Source organism: Giraffa tippelskirchi, chromosome 9, assembly GCF_054371585.1.
Source record: "Giraffa tippelskirchi isolate mGirTip1 chromosome 9, T2T-mGirTip1v1.2.pri, whole genome shotgun sequence".
NCBI lineage: Eukaryota > Metazoa > Chordata > Mammalia > Artiodactyla > Giraffidae > Giraffa > Giraffa tippelskirchi.
In genome coordinates, this window is record NC_137283.1 from 64,312,111 (window position 1) to 64,328,005 (window position 15,895).

Sequence of the window (15,895 nt, forward strand, 5' to 3'; positions counted from 1 at the left end):
GTAGAACAGGCGTAGTCAGGGTCACACGGGGCTCAGGGAGTGCAGCTAGACTGTGTTTCTCAGGCCCTCAGTGCTGGGCATCATTCGGTATAGTCTCCATGAACCTTCCTTGGTCTGGTGTCCCTTCAGACCTCTCCCTAGTTTTAATAACCTTGCTTGTGTTCTTTGTCTCTTTGGAGACACATCCTTTATCAGCTGTGTGTTTGCAAGTATTTGTCTGCCAGTGTGTGACGTATCCTTTGCTTTTTTTCGTAAGGTCTTTACCAGAGTGGAGACCTTTGATTTTGCACAGTCCACAGTATTGCCTTTTTGTGCATTGCCTTTCTGTATTGTTTCTGAAGACTCCAAGCTCATGTCTAGCCTCTGCTCGATTTTCTGCTGGATTTGTGAGATGTTTGGCATGGAAAATATGTCTCAGAAAAATTTGAAACGAATTTGGTGTAAGGTGTCAAGTTTCCATCCTCATTCATGTCATCCCCTCTGGTTTTCAATTCATCGCTCCTGAACTCCTTTGGAGACCTTGTGGGAAGTTTGGTTGCCTTTCAGTTTGAATTTCTGCTCTTGAATAGATTCACCCAGTTCTGCCAGCAGGGACACGGTAAAGGGTGAGTGAGGGGCAGCCTGCCCTCCCAGCACTGACCACACTGTGTGGTGAGTGTTGCTCTCCCCTCTGGGAGCCCCAGGCCACAGGCATCCCAGTGAGTAGCCAGCTCTGTTCGCAGCTGAAAGGAGTTAGTCTCTCAGGAGCCTCTGTGAGGTTGCCTTTGGGTCTCCCAGGGTGGGAGTTTACAGGGACAGGACCCATTGCACTGCAAGTGAAGTGAGAGCCCATATGACATCCGCCACTGCTCCTAAAGAGATGCACCTGAGGCCCCTTGAAGGTCCTGCACAGAGAGCTCTTTAGTGGACATGCTGGAAACTCTGTTTCCTCGTGGGCTGCCCAGGGCAGGCTCTCACCAGTCCAGACACAGACCACGGTGATGACCGGCTCTGCTCTCTCCAAAGGGTTTTCATTGGTGTGTATCCTCATCTGAGCAGTCAGGCCATGTGTACTGCCTCTCCTTGCAACTTCTAGGCCAGGGCTCCTAGGCTAGCACTCTCAGGTCTAACTTGTAGAACTAGGCTACACCGGCCAAGTGCATTGCCTGTCCTCGCAACTTCACAGCTCTCTTCTCTTCTTTACTGCACATTGATTTTCAAGAGTGTGTTTGGGCCACAAGTATGTTGGGTCTTTCTCTAGCCTTATCTCATGAAGTTGAGACAACCTCATTGTTTCTGGTTGTTCCCGTGCTCTGTTTTTCCCATTCTTTTCCTGGCTTCTTTCGGTAACTTTGTTTGTGCCTAAGGAAGAGCTCAGCATTTCTCTTCTGCCTGAGACATCACACAACAGTAATGCCCACCTGGAGATTAGTTGCCAAAAGGGCCTCGTTTTGCAGATGACATCTTGAAATCACCTACACTGCCGTTTCTGATACACAAAGGCTGCCCTAAAGGAAATAAAGAACAAGTCCCAAGTCTAGTCTTAAAATATGTGGGCTGTCTAATGAAACCACCTTTTCTATGATTTCATTGACAGGCATTAACTGGAGACATCCAGAATATGGGAAGACAATGAGATATGAGAGAATTAAAGGTTGTCAGGGGCAAGGGAGGAACAGGGAGTGCTTGAGGTGAATACAGGATTTGCAGGGGGTGAGGGAGGGTTGGTTGTGGAGAATGAAAGTGTCCCAAACTAGAAAGTGGTGATGGTTGCAGAGGATTGTGAAGGTCCTTAATGCTCCAGAAGTGTACCACCTAACATCAATTTTATAGATTAAAAATGTAAGGAAAAAATACACAAATCTGTGACAAACAAAATAGAAATCAAGAAAATAAAATACAGAAAAACTGAATGAAAAGAAGCTCAGGGGAAGCGAATTCAATCTCCACTGGGTAGAAAGTGAGTTGATGGCATCCACGGGTGGCAGAGAGGGATGGAGGATGCAAAGCCAAACCCTCCCCTGGACACGGTGTTTCCAGAAATGGAAATTTGGAAAGGGCTCTGGGTCTCTGTCCAGAGCAGGGGTCCATTCTCCTTGCAGAGGTGGGTCAATCATCGTGGGCATCTGGGTCTTGGGCAGAAGCCAGGGCAGGCTCTCCCTTCAGAGGTGTTCTCTTATCCCCTGACTCAGGTTCTCCTGCCAAAATCCGAGCACGGGCAGGCAGAAGCGAACATGTAGGTGGAGGTGGAGGTTCTCCCCCGGGGATTGGAGCATTGGTGCCTGGGCCTGAGGGTCCTGCTTGCACAGAGATCTGATCCTCCCAGTGTGCTGGCCAATACCCAGTTGGCCTGGTGTCTATGGGAAGGCATGTCTCAGGTCTCGATCTCCTCTCAGTGGATCCCTGAGTCCTGGACATGTAGCAACCACCTCTGTAGAGACAGGGCTGGGAAGTGGAGCCTGGTTGAACCTGGGGGCTGGTGCTGGAGCTGTGAGAGAAGAAAAGGTTACCCACAGGCCTGCCTTTGCCCTTTGCCTCTCTGGAGACAATTCTACCCTGAGCTTTTGAGACAATTCTCAGTTTAGGAAGTCACAATAGGATGTCGTCCTGCCTGCAGTCCACCAAGCAGAAGGTCTGAGGCCAGCCTTTGCTCCAGGTCCAGCACCAGCTTTGGGGGACTCCTCCTGTGTAGCTCAGGACTCCTTCCCCACACACTCACATGCACCAGCACCTCCTCACCTCTGTGCTCACCGTGCTGGGCTCCTGGTCCTCCTGCTGCCTCAGAGGCAGAGGTTCTCAGTGCTCTGGGTCGGACCCGGGTGTGCTGAGCTCCGTGGCAGCCTGAGACTGGGCCGCCGGGTGTGTCTTGGGTGGTGAAGGGGCAGCAGGCCTTCCCTGCTTCCTCTTCAGTCCCAGTTGGGCTGAACCCTCTGTGGGCTCGCTCACCTGGAGGCGGCACTAGGCCTCAAGGGCGGGGGGTGGTGCTCCGACCCCTCCCTCGGGGAGGTGGATGGGGTGTCCCTCTCATCGGCCATATCCAGTGGGAAGCTCTGCAATGACAGTGACCATCAGCCAGCCCTGCTTGGAGTTTTCTGAGCTGGGCCTGGTCAGTATGGCTGTTGCTTCTGCCTACTCAAACTTTTGCTCCCAGAACCAACAGAGACGTGTGTCTGCTCAGACACCTACCCGGGAGAATGGAGACCCACCTGAGGGTGTGAGGTCAGCCTGGGCGGCTGATGTTGCCTGCCCTGTCCTCATCCCACCCAGCCTGCTTTCCCCTGGGATGTGGATACAACCGGCCCACAGACTTCTGACCCCACATCCACCTCGGTTTGCTTGAGGCAGACACACCCCAAGAAACCCCCATCCACACACACAGGCAAAGGACCGAGTGTTTCCGGGTGGCATGGGAGAGGTGGCCTGGCCCGGCCTGGGGCTCCCTGTGTTACCTTTCTGTTTCTCTGGGCAAAGGGCCAGAGGCCTCTCGGCGGGGGCCCTGAGCCAGCGTCCACAGGGTTCCCACACACTCTGCCTGTGAGCTCTCCTGAGGCCCCGGCCTCTGGGCAGGGGCAAACAGCAGAACATCTTGGCAGCAAGTGATCTGGCTGGGGCTCCTCTCCACTCTGGAGGCCTGGATACCTGTGTTCCGGGTTCTGTTGTTTTATGTTGCCAGGAAGTGACATCATTTCCTGGGGTTTGTGCTGAGGTCCCTTCCCCAAAGCTCCCCAAGAAATCTCTTGGTTTCTGACTGCTGAACCCCCCCGAGGCCATGTGCAGGCACAGAGACGCCCACACAGCCCACCCTACATCCTTGGGGAGCCCTGGATGCAGCCAGGGCCTGAGCTCGGAGGACCCCGCTGCTCTCAGACCAGACCCCTTTTTCTCATAAGTCATGTGGCCCTGGACAAGCATATGCCCCTCAGGGTTTCCCCAGTCTCTCCATCTGCAGAGTGTGGATCACTCTCCCATCTGCCTCCTAGGTCTGTCGGCCTATGATCACCTCCGTGCCTTTCAACCTTGGGCTGATATGTCTCGGAGCTTGTGCACTGAGACTTCCAAAAGAAGAATTCGATATAGGGCTGACATACCACCGAATGGGGCAGAACATGGCCTGGATGGGTTCTGGACCTAGGAAAAGGCAGTCGTCTCGCCTTCCTGATATTTCAAGATCCCACCCCACCCCCACACTGTGGGAGATCTTGAGGTAAGATTCAGACCTCTCCCCTCCAATATAGAACAACCTTCGTCACCCTCCCGTTCCACTGAGATTCTGGCTCAAGTGTCCCACCTCAGTCTCTAGGGGAGATCAAGGCTTCCCCTATGATGCCTCCCAGGCTTCTCTCTTTTACTCTCATCACCTTGGGTCATTTCCCCCCTTGCAGGGTGAATGGGCATCTCATTGTTTCAAACCTTGAGATTGATTCATGCAAATTCTGTGAAATCTTATCATTTATTTCCTCTCTCCTTTTTCAGTCTCTCTCTCTAGATGTGTCTGTTTCTTATCCTTTCTAAATTCAGTCTATTAATTTTTCCCTCTCTCTCTGTCTCTCTTGTGTATGCATGCCTATGAATATATGTATGCATGTCTATTGTTAGCCTAGGTTTAAGTTTTAGGTTTTAGTTTTCAGTGAGATAAAGGATTGGGATTGGAGTCGCTGTGAGGGGAAGGGATAGGGGTGATGCTCTTGTTTCTGGTTCACTGAGTGATGTGAGTTCTTAGTCTCTTTTTCATATGAACCCCTCCTCATAGACACCACTTGCAAATAGTCTCTCATATTCAGTTTGCTACCTTTTAATTTGTGAATGCTTAGCTTTTTTTTGTTGCAAAGCTGTTCAATTGCATAGAAGCCCCTGGTGTTCTTTGGTTTTCTGTTTCCCTTACTTGAAGAGACCCATTTTTGCTTCCCACACCAAATGTTAAGGAGCCTAAGGCACATGCTTATTTCAAGGAGTTTCAAACCTCCCTTGTGGCTCATCCGGTAAAGAGTCCACCTGCAAGGCGGGAGACCTGGGTTCGATTCCCGGGTTGGGAAATCCCCTGGAAAAGGGAAAAGCTACCCGCTCCAGTATTCTGGCCTGGAGAATCCAATGGCCTGTATAGTCCATAGGGTTGCAAAAAGTCAGACAAAACTGAGCGACTTTCACTTTCACTCAGAACTTCTAGCTTTGGGTTGACGTGTTTCACTGATTTTGTGGTGCTATGAGAACAAAAGGCAATGTGATTCTTCAGATGCAGCCATCCAGTTTTGCCATGGCCCTTTCTTGAAGAGGCTTTTGTGTTCCCTTTTGCATATACTCCCCTCCTTTGTAGTGGGTGAATTGACCATAGAAGCTTGGGTTTATTTCTTGGACTCTCAACTCTGTTGTATGGATCTGGATGCGTGTGTATGTTTGTGTGCCCAACACCACACTGTCCAGATGATCCTAGTGTAGCAGTCTAGTTGGCTATCAGGCATCCTGGTAGACCCATATCAGGCCTTCTTTCCTTAGACTGTACAGACAATATAGGCTCCTTTGTGTTTTCATACCCATTTTGGAGTTCCTTGGTTTAGTGCCCTGTGAACATTGCATGGCAACTTGAGAGGAAGAGCACGGACCCTCTGGATTGCCTTCGGGGATGTGACACCATTTTACCAATAGGAATCCTTCCAGCCCATGAGCTCAGCTTATTTTCCATCGGATCATGTGGATATCATCTTCTTTCATCCATCTCTTGCAGTTTTCTGAGACCGGGTCCTTCCCTCCTGGGTTAGATGGACTCCTGGGTATTTCCTCCTAGTGTAAGTCATTGTCAATGGGGTTGATACTTTCCTTCTCATTCTAAGAGTTTGTGGTGAGCATTGGAAATGCAAACGATTTTCCCCCCTTCCTCTCTGTCCATCTCTCTGAGCCACCAGGTAGAACAGGCGTAGTCAGGGTCACACGGGGCTCAGGGAGTGCAGCTAGACTGTGTTTCTCAGGCCCTCAGTGCTGGGCATCATTCGGTATAGTCTCCATGAACCTTCCTTGGTCTGGTGTCCCTTCAGACCTCTCCCTAGTTTTAATAACCTTGCTTGTGTTCTTTGTCTCTTTGGAGACACATCCTTTATCAGCTGTGTGTTTGCAAGTATTTGTCTGCCAGTGTGTGACGTATCCTTTGCTTTTTTTCGTAAGGTCTTTACCAGAGTGGAGACCTTTGATTTTGCACAGTCCACAGTATTGCCTTTTTGTGCATTGCCTTTCTGTATTGTTTCTGAAGACTCCAAGCTCATGTCTAGCCTCTGCTCGATTTTCTGCTGGATTTGTGAGATGTTTGGCATGGAAAATATGTCTCAGAAAAATTTGAAACGAATTTGGTGTAAGGTGTCAAGTTTCCATCCTCATTCATGTCATCCCCTCTGGTTTTCAATTCATCGCTCCTGAACTCCTTTGGAGACCTTGTGGGAAGTTTGGTTGCCTTTCAGTTTGAATTTCTGCTCTTGAATAGATTCACCCAGTTCTGCCAGCAGGGACACGGTAAAGGGTGAGTGAGGGGCAGCCTGCCCTCCCAGCACTGACCACACTGTGTGGTGAGTGTTGCTCTCCCCTCTGGGAGCCCCAGGCCACAGGCATCCCAGTGAGTAGCCAGCTCTGTTCGCAGCTGAAAGGAGTTAGTCTCTCAGGAGCCTCTGTGAGGTTGCCTTTGGGTCTCCCAGGGTGGGAGTTTACAGGGACAGGACCCATTGCACTGCAAGTGAAGTGAGAGCCCATATGACATCCGCCACTGCTCCTAAAGAGATGCACCTGAGGCCCCTTGAAGGTCCTGCACAGAGAGCTCTTTAGTGGACATGCTGGAAACTCTGTTTCCTCGTGGGCTGCCCAGGGCAGGCTCTCACCAGTCCAGACACAGACCACGGTGATGACCGGCTCTGCTCTCTCCAAAGGGTTTTCATTGGTGTGTATCCTCATCTGAGCAGTCAGGCCATGTGTACTGCCTCTCCTTGCAACTTCTAGGCCAGGGCTCCTAGGCTAGCACTCTCAGGTCTAACTTGTAGAACTAGGCTACACCGGCCAAGTGCATTGCCTGTCCTCGCAACTTCACAGCTCTCTTCTCTTCTTTACTGCACATTGATTTTCAAGAGTGTGTTTGGGCCACAAGTATGTTGGGTCTTTCTCTAGCCTTATCTCATGAAGTTGAGACAACCTCATTGTTTCTGGTTGTTCCCGTGCTCTGTTTTTCCCATTCTTTTCCTGGCTTCTTTCGGTAACTTTGTTTGTGCCTAAGGAAGAGCTCAGCATTTCTCTTCTGCCTGAGACATCACACAACAGTAATGCCCACCTGGAGATTAGTTGCCAAAAGGGCCTCGTTTTGCAGATGACATCTTGAAATCACCTACACTGCCGTTTCTGATACACAAAGGCTGCCCTAAAGGAAATAAAGAACAAGTCCCAAGTCTAGTCTTAAAATATGTGGGCTGTCTAATGAAACCACCTTTTCTATGATTTCATTGACAGGCATTAACTGGAGACATCCAGAATATGGGAAGACACTGAGATATGAGAGAATTAAAGGTTGTCAGGGGCAAGGGAGGAACAGGGAGTGCTTGAGGTGAATACAGGATTTGCAGGGGGTGAGGGAGGGTTGGTTGTGGAGAATGAAAGTGTCCCAAACTAGAAAGTGGTGATGGTTGCAGAGGATTGTGAAGGTCCTTAATGCTCCAGAAGTGTACCACCTAACATCAATTTTATAGATTAAAAATGTAAGGAAAAAATACACAAATCTGTGACAAACAAAATAGAAATCAAGAAAATAAAATACAGAAAAACTGAATGAAAAGAAGCTCAGGGGAAGCGAATTCAATCTCCACTGGGTAGAAAGTGAGTTGATGGCATCCACGGGTGGCAGAGAGGGATGGAGGATGCAAAGCCAAACCCTCCCCTGGACACGGTGTTTCCAGAAATGGAAATTTGGAAAGGGCTCTGGGTCTCTGTCCAGAGCAGGGGTCCATTCTCCTTGCAGAGGTGGGTCAATCATCGTGGGCATCTGGGTCTTGGGCAGAAGCCAGGGCAGGCTCTCCCTTCAGAGGTGTTCTCTTATCCCCTGACTCAGGTTCTCCTGCCAAAATCCGAGCACGGGCAGGCAGAAGCGAACATGGAGGTGGAGGTGGAGGTTCTCCCCCGGGGATTGGAGCATTGGTGCCTGGGCCTGAGGGTCCTGCTTGCACAGAGATCTGATCCTCCCAGTGTGCTGGCCAATACCCAGTTGGCCTGGTGTCTATGGGAAGGCATGTCTCAGGTCTCGATCTCCTCTCAGTGGATCCCTGAGTCCTGGACATGTAGCAACCACCTCTGTAGAGACAGGGCTGGGAAGTGGAGCCTGGTTGAACCTGGGGGCTGGTGCTGGAGCTGTGAGAGAAGAAAAGGTTACCCACAGGCCTGCCTTTGCCCTTTGCCTCTCTGGAGACAATTCTACCCTGAGCTTTTGAGACAATTCTCAGTTTAGGAAGTCACAATAGGATGTCGTCCTGCCTGCAGTCCACCAAGCAGAAGGTCTGAGGCCAGCCTTTGCTCCAGGTCCAGCACCAGCTTTGGGGGACTCGTCCTGTGTAGCTCAGGACTCCTTCCCCACACACTCACATGCACCAGCACCTCCTCACCTCTGTGCTCACCGTGCTGGGCTCCTGGTCCTCCTGCTGCCTCAGAGGCAGAGGTTCTCAGTGCTCTGGGTCGGACCCGGGTGTGCTGAGCTCCGTGGCAGCCTGAGACTGGGCCGCCGGGTGTGTCTTGGGTGGTGAAGGGGCAGCAGGCCTTCCCTGCTTCCTCTTCAGTCCCAGTTGGGCTGAACCCTCTGTGGGCTCGCTCACCTGGAGGCGGCACTAGGCCTCAAGGGCGGGGGGTGGTGCTCCGACCCCTCCCTCGGGGAGGTGGATGGGGTGTCCCTCTCATCGGCCATATCCAGTGGGAAGCTCTGCAATGACAGTGACCATCAGCCAGCCCTGCTTGGAGTTTTCTGAGCTGGGCCTGGTCAGTATGGCTGTTGCTTCTGCCTACTCAAACTTTTGCTCCCAGAACCAACAGAGACGTGTGTCTGCTCAGACACCTACCCGGGAGAATGGAGACCCACCTGAGGGTGTGAGGTCAGCCTGGGCGGCTGGTGTTGCCTGCCCTGTCCTCATCCCACCCAGCCTGCTTTCCCCTGGGATGTGGATACAACCGGCCCACAGACTTCTGACCCCACATCCACCTCGGTTTGCTTGAGGCAGACACACCCCAAGAAACCCCCATCCACACACACAGGCAAAGGACCGAGTGTTTCCGGGTGGCATGGGAGAGGTGGCCTGGCCCGGCCTGGGGCTCCCTGTGTTACCTTTCTGTTTCTCTGGGCAAAGGGCCAGAGGCCTCTCGGCGGGGGCCCTGAGCCAGCGTCCACAGGGTTCCCACACACTCTGCCTGTGAGCTCTCCTGAGGCCCCGGCCTCTGGGCAGGGGCAAACAGCAGAACATCTTGGCAGCAAGTGATCTGGCTGGGGCTCCTCTCCACTCTGGAGGCCTGGATACCTGTGTTCCGGGTTCTGTTGTTTTATGTTGCCAGGAAGTGACATCATTTCCTGGGGTTTGTGCTGAGGTCCCTTCCCCAAAGCTCCCCAAGAAATCTATTGGTTTCTGACTGCTGAACCCCCCCGAGGCCATGTGCAGGCACAGAGACGCCCACACAGCCCACCCTACATCCTTGGGGAGCCCTGGATGCAGCCAGGGCCTGAGCTCGGAGGACCCCGCTGCTCTCAGACCAGACCCCTTTTTCTCATAAGTCATGTGGCCCTGGACAAGCATATGCCCCTCAGGGTTTCCCCAGTCTCTCCATCTGCAGAGTGTGGATCACTCTCCCATCTGCCTCCTAGGTCTGTCGGCCTATGATCACCTCCGTGCCTTTCAACCTTGGGCTGATATGTCTCGGAGCTTGTGCACTGAGACTTCCAAAAGAAGAATTCGATATAGGGCTGACATACCACCGAATGGGGCAGAACATGGCCTGGATGGGTTCTGGACCTAGGAAAAGGCAGTCGTCTCGCCTTCCTGATATTTCAAGATCCCACCCCACCCCCACACTGTGGGAGATCTTGAGGTAAGATTCAGACCTCTCCCCTCCAATATAGAACAACCTTCGTCACCCTCCCGTTCCACTGAGATTCTGGCTCAAGTGTCCCACCTCAGTCTCTAGGGGAGATCAAGGCTTCCCCTATGATGCCTCCCAGGCTTCTCTCTTTTACTCTCATCCCCTTGGGTCATTTCCCCCCTTGCAGGGTGAATGGGCCTCTCATTGTTTCAAACCTTGAGATTGATTCATGCAAATTCTGTGAAATCTTATCATTTATTTCCTCTCTCCTTTTTCAGTCTCTCTCTCTAGATGTGTCTGTTTCTTATCCTTTCTAAATTCAGTCTATTAATTTTTCCCTCTCTCTCTGTCTCTCTTGTGTATGCATGCCTATGAATATATGTATGCATGTCTATTGTTAGCCTAGGTTTAAGTTTTAGGTTTTAGTTTTCAGTGAGATAAAGGATTGGGATTGGAGTCGCTGTGAGGGGAAGGGATAGGGGTGATGCTCTTGTTTCTGGTTCACTGAGTGATGTGAGTTCTTAGTCTCTTTTTCATATGAACCCCTCCTCATAGACACCACTTGCAAATAGTCTCTCATATTCAGTTTGCTACCTTTTAATTTGTGAATGCTTAGCTTTTTTTTGTTGCAAAGCTGTTCAATTGCATAGAAGCCCCTGGTGTTCTTTGGTTTTCTGTTTCCCTTACTTGAAGAGACCCATTTTTGCTTCCCACACCAAATGTTAAGGAGCCTAAGGCACATGCTTATTTCAAGGAGTTTCAAACCTCCCTTGTGGCTCATCCGGTAAAGAGTCCACCTGCAAGGCGGGAGACCTGGGTTCGATTCCCGGGTTGGGAAATCCCCTGGAAAAGGGAAAAGCTACCCGCTCCAGTATTCTGGCCTGGAGAATCCAATGGCCTGTATAGTCCATAGGGTTGCAAAAAGTCAGACAAAACTGAGCGACTTTCACTTTCACTCAGAACTTCTAGCTTTGGGTTGACGTGTTTCACTGATTTTGTGGTGCTATGAGAACAAAAGGCAATGTGATTCTTCAGATGCAGCCATCCAGTTTTGCCATGGCCCTTTCTTGAAGAGGCTTTTGTGTTCCCTTTTGCATATACTCCCCTCCTTTGTAGTGGGTGAATTGACCATAGAAGCTTGGGTTTATTTCTTGGACTCTCAACTCTGTTGTATGGATCTGGATGCGTGTGTATGTTTGTGTGCCCAACACCACACTGTCCAGATGATCCTAGTGTAGCAGTCTAGTTGGCTATCAGGCATCCTGGTAGACCCATATCAGGCCTTCTTTCCTTAGACTGTACAGACAATATAGGCTCCTTTGTGTTTTCATACCCATCTTGGAGTTCCTTGGTTTAGTGCCCTGTGAACATTGCATGGCAACTTGAGAGGAAGAGCACGGACCCTCTGGATTGCCTTCGGGGATGTGACACCATTTTACCAATAGGAATCCTTCCAGCCCATGAGCTCAGCTTATTTTCCATCGGATCATGTGGATATCATCTTCTTTCATCCATCTCTTGCAGTTTTCTGAGACCGGGTCCTTCCCTCCTGGGTTAGATGGACTCCTGGGTATTTCCTCCTAGTGTAAGTCATTGTCAATGGGGTTGATACTTTCCTTCTCATTCTAAGAGTTTGTGGTGAGCATTGGAAATGCAAACGATTTTCCCCCCTTCCTCTCTGTCCATCTCTCTGAGCCACCAGGTAGAACAGGCGTAGTCAGGGTCACACGGGGCTCAGGGAGTGCAGCTAGACTGTGTTTCTCAGGCCCTCAGTGCTGGGCATCATTCGGTATAGTCTCCATGAACCTTCCTTGGTCTGGTGTCCCTTCAGACCTCTCCCTAGTTTTAATAACCTTGCTTGTGTTCTTTGTCTCTTTGGAGACACATCCTTTATCAGCTGTGTGTTTGCAAGTATTTGTCTGCCAGTGTGTGACGTATCCTTTGCTTTTTTTCGTAAGGTCTTTACCAGAGTGGAGACCTTTGATTTTGCACAGTCCACAGTATTGCCTTTTTGTGCATTGCCTTTCTGTATTGTTTCTGAAGACTCCAAGCTCATGTCTAGCCTCTGCTCGATTTTCTGCTGGATTTGTGAGATGTTTGGCATGGAAAATATGTCTCAGAAAAATTTGAAACGAATTTGGTGTAAGGTGTCAAGTTTCCATCCTCATTCATGTCATCCCCTCTGGTTTTCAATTCATCGCTCCTGAACTCCTTTGGAGACCTTGTGGGAAGTTTGGTTGCCTTTCAGTTTGAATTTCTGCTCTTGAATAGATTCACCCAGTTCTGCCAGCAGGGACACGGTAAAGGGTGAGTGAGGGGCAGCCTGCCCTCCCAGCACTGACCACACTGTGTGGTGAGTGTTGCTCTCCCCTCTGGGAGCCCCAGGCCACAGGCATCCCAGTGAGTAGCCAGCTCTGTTCGCAGCTGAAAGGAGTTAGTCTCTCAGGAGCCTCTGTGAGGTTGCCTTTGGGTCTCCCAGGGTGGGAGTTTACAGGGACAGGACCCATTGCACTGCAAGTGAAGTGAGAGCCCATATGACATCCGCCACTGCTCCTAAAGAGATGCACCTGAGGCCCCTTGAAGGTCCTGCACAGAGAGCTCTTTAGTGGACATGCTGGAAACTCTGTTTCCTCGTGGGCTGCCCAGGGCAGGCTCTCACCAGTCCAGACACAGACCACGGTGATGACCGGCTCTGCTCTCTCCAAAGGGTTTTCATTGGTGTGTATCCTCATCTGAGCAGTCAGGCCATGTGTACTGCCTCTCCTTGCAACTTCTAGGCCAGGGCTCCTAGGCTAGCACTCTCAGGTCTAACTTGTAGAACTAGGCTACACCGGCCAAGTGCATTGCCTGTCCTCGCAACTTCACAGCTCTCTTCTCTTCTTTACTGCACATTGATTTTCAAGAGTGTGTTTGGGCCACAAGGATGTTGGGTCTTTCTCTAGCCTTATCTCATGAAGTTGAGACAACCTCATTGTTTCTGGTTGTTCCCGTGCTCTGTTTTTCCCATTCTTTTCCTGGCTTCTTTCGGTAACTTTGTTTGTGCCTAAGGAAGAGCTCAGCATTTCTCTTCTGCCTGAGACATCACACAACAGTAATGCCCACCTGGAGATTAGTTGCCAAAAGGGCCTCGTTTTGCAGATGACATCTTGAAATCACCTGCACTGCCGTTTCTGATACACAAAGGCTGCCCTAAAGGAAATAAAGAACAAGTCCCAAGTCTAGTCTTAAAATATGTGGGCTGTCTAATGAAACCACCTTTTCTATGATTTCATTGATAGGCATTAACTGGAGACATCCAGAATATGGGAAGACACTGAGATATGAGAGAATTAAAGGTTGTCAGGGGCAAGGGAGGAACAGGGAGTGCTTGAGGTGAATACAGGATTTGCAGGGGGTGAGGGAGGGTTGGTTGTGGAGAATGAAAGAGTCCCAAACTAGAAAGTGGTGATGGTTGCAGAGGATTGTGAAGGTCCTTAATGCTCCAGAAGTGTACCACCTAACATCAATTTTATAGATTAAAAATGTAAGGAAAAAATACACAAATCTGTGACAAACAAAATAGAAATCAAGAAAATAAAATACAGAAAAACTGAATGAAAAGAAGCTCAGGGGAAGCGAATTCAATCTCCACTGGGTAGAAAGTGAGTTGATGGCATCCACGGGTGGCAGAGAGGGATGGAGGATGCAAAGCCAAACCCTCCCCTGGACACGGTGTTTCCAGAAATGGAAATTTGGAAAGGGCTCTGGGTCTCTGTCCAGAGCAGGGGTCCATTCTCCTTGCAGAGGTGGGTCAATCATCGTGGGCATCTGGGTCTTGGGCAGAAGCCAGGGCAGGCTCTCCCTTCAGAGGTGTTCTCTTATCCCCTGACTCAGGTTCTCCTGCCAAAATCCGAGCACGGGCAGGCAGAAGCGAACATGGAGGTGGAGGTGGAGGTTCTCCCCCGGGGATTGGAGCATTGGTGCCTGGGCCTGAGGGTCCTGCTTGCACAGAGATCTGATCCTCCCAGTGTGCTGGCCAATACCCAGTTGGCCTGGTGTCTATGGGAAGGCATGTCTCAGGTCTCGATCTCCTCTCAGTGGATCCCTGAGTCCTGGACATGTAGCAACCACCTCTGTAGAGACAGGGCTGGGAAGTGGAGCCTGGTTGAACCTGGGGGCTGGTGCTGGAGCTGTGAGAGAAGAAAAGGTTACCCACAGGCCTGCCTTTGCCCTTTGCCTCTCTGGAGACAATTCTACCCTGAGCTTTTGAGACAATTCTCAGTTTAGGAAGTCACAATAGGATGTCGTCCTGCCTGCAGTCCACCAAGCAGAAGGTCTGAGGCCAGCCTTTGCTCCAGGTCCAGCACCAGCTTTGGGGGACTCCTCCTGTGTAGCTCAGGACTCCTTCCCCACACACTCACATGCACCAGCACCTCCTCACCTCTGTGCTCACCGTGCTGGGCTCCTGGTCCTCCTGCTGCCTCAGAGGCAGAGGTTCTCAGTGCTCTGGGTCGGACCCGGGTGTGCTGAGCTCCGTGGCAGCCTGAGACTGGGCCGCCGGGTGTGTCTTGGGTGGTGAAGGGGCAGCAGGCCTTCCCTGCTTCCTCTTCAGTCCCAGTTGGGCTGAACCCTCTGTGGGCTCGCTCACCTGGAGGCGGCACTAGGCCTCAAGGGCGGGGGGTGGTGCTCCGACCCCTCCCTCGGGGAGGTGGATGGGGTGTCCCTCTCATCGGCCATATCCAGTGGGAAGCTCTGCAATGACAGTGACCATCAGCCAGCCCTGCTTGGAGTTTTCTGAGCTGGGCCTGGTCAGTATGGCTGTTGCTTCTGCCTACTCAAACTTTTGCTCCCAGAACCAACAGAGACGTGTGTCTGCTCAGACACCTACCCGGGAGAATGGAGACCCACCTGAGGGTGTGAGGTCAGCCTGGGCGGCTGGTGTTGCCTGCCCTGTCCTCATCCCACCCAGCCTGCTTTCCCCTGGGATGTGGATACAACCGGCCCACAGACTTCTGACCCCACATCCGCCTCGGTTTGCTTGAGGCAGACACACCCCAAGAAACCCCCATCCACACACACAGGCAAAGGACCGAGTGTTTCCGGGTGGCATGGGAGAGGTGGCCTGGCCCGGCCTGGGGCTCCCTGTGTTACCTTTCTGTTTCTCTGGGCAAAGGGCCAGAGGCCTCTCGGCGGGGGCCCTGAGCCAGCGTCCACAGGGTTCCCACACACTCTGCCTGTGAGCTCTCCTGAGGCCCCGGCCTCTGGGCAGGGGCAAACAGCAGAACATCTTGGCAGCAAGTGATCTGGCTGGGGCTCCTCTCCACTCTGGAGGCCTGGATACCTGTGTTCCGGGTTCTGTTGTTTTATGTTGCCAGGAAGTGACATCATTTCCTGGGGTTTGTGCTGAGGTCCCTTCCCCAAAGCTCCCCAAGAAATCTCTTGGTTTCTGACTGCTGAACCCCCCCGAGGCCATGTGCAGGCACAGAGACGCCCACACAGCCCACCCTACATCCTTGGGGAGCCCTGGATGCAGCCAGGGCCTGAGCTCGGAGGACCCCGCTGCTCTCAGACCAGACCCCTTTTTCTCATAAGTCATGTGGCCCTGGACAAGCATATGCCCCTCAGGGTTTCCCCAGTCTCTCCATCTGCAGAGTGTGGATCACTCTCCCATCTGCCTCCTAGGTCTGTCGGCCTATGATCACCTCCGTGCCTTTCAACCTTGGGCTGATATGTCTCGGAGCTTGTGCACTGAGACTTCCAAAAGAAGAATTCGATATAGGGCTGACATACCACCGAATGGGGCAGAACATGGCCTGGATGGGTTCTGGACCTAGGAAAAGGCAGTCGTCTCGCCTTCCTGATATTT